Genomic DNA, 1,399 nt, shown 5'->3' with positions numbered 1-1,399 from the left:
CTTATTCTTAATGTCTGTAGTCATTGTGTATACAATTTATTTCCAAGTAGGGCACTAACATTTTTAGCACAGTGGATATAAACTGCCATTGTCTGTCCTCTATATAAAGGTGTCTTATCTCCATCAGGGAGTTATTTCAGAACACAATGCAGTGGAGTGAAGCTCCATCAGTTACCAGAGATATTCCTTCACTCCTCTAGACCAGCGCTCCTCCTGCCCACATACACACCTCACATGCCCCAGCTATCACTTCCTGGATTGATAAAGCATGGAATACCCAAAGAAATAAAGAGCTGGATTGTGCCATGAATGGCCTGTGTGCCGTGGCATTATCTTCACCTTTCCTGGCTCGCCTCCATTGGCGTTTCATTACAATAACTGTCATGCACCATCAGATAAAGCTGGTGATGTGTGTCAATCTGCCATGGAAATCCAATTCCACAAACGTGACTGATCTATCTTACCCTCCCTCTTCTCCCACATACTGAATAGGGAGGACATGCAAAAACAAGAGATTGTCATTGAGGGGAAAATTATATCAGGCATCTGTCCCAAAAGCCATGTTTTTATGGGCTGTATACTAGTTATTTTTCACTAAACAAGCAAACAGAGAAGGAAAGAGCTCCTTTACTTACTCACACATATCTCTTTTACAATCGGAGAAACTGAGTAGTAAACATGACAGGAAAGGAGGGACGGTCAGACAGACAGACATACAGGAGAGTAGAGTAGAGAATAAGAAGGGAGGGAGAGAATTGGTTGGCGAAAAATAAAATACTGCACTCACATGTCGCAGTGATCTGATTAGAGCCCTCTTCTGCAGCCAAAGCAAATAATCCCTTCCTTATTACCTCAGCGTGGAGGAGTCCCTGACAACCCTCCAGTAAACACTGGTCATCTCTAAGGATCTGTTCATTGTGTGTCCGGGCCTGTTGGGCCTGTCTGTCACGTGGGAGAGGGTTCAGTGGAGCTTTTTCGGGGGACGTGATATACAAACACACACAAAAACATACGCACACCCTTTATTCTTTCATATGTTGTTAATTCAAGGTTAGTCCATTGTATTGCCTATGTTGTTATAAAACATTTGCGATCACAATGGAAAAACTACATGGTGAAACCCCACCTTAACCTATGGCCATAGAAATCAACCTAGAGCTGGGGGATTTATTGGTCTCTGTCCTCATTCTGTAGTGTTGGTACAAGGTCCTGTAACAGCTGTCAAACCTCCATAAGATAATGTAAATTTCGTAATATTGCTGTCAATGATTGTATTGCACTGTATTAAACAACCTGGAATTTCACAATCTGTTATATTACAAACAAGGAGACAAAACTGCTTTTATGATTCACCTTTAGTTGAGTGAAAGAGTTGATGAAAGATTTTCAAGATATTTTT

Source organism: Oncorhynchus keta, chromosome 14, assembly GCF_023373465.1.
Source record: "Oncorhynchus keta strain PuntledgeMale-10-30-2019 chromosome 14, Oket_V2, whole genome shotgun sequence".
In the NCBI taxonomy this organism is placed as follows: Eukaryota; Metazoa; Chordata; class Actinopteri; order Salmoniformes; family Salmonidae; genus Oncorhynchus; species Oncorhynchus keta.
Note: the sequence above shows the minus strand (reverse complement) of the source record.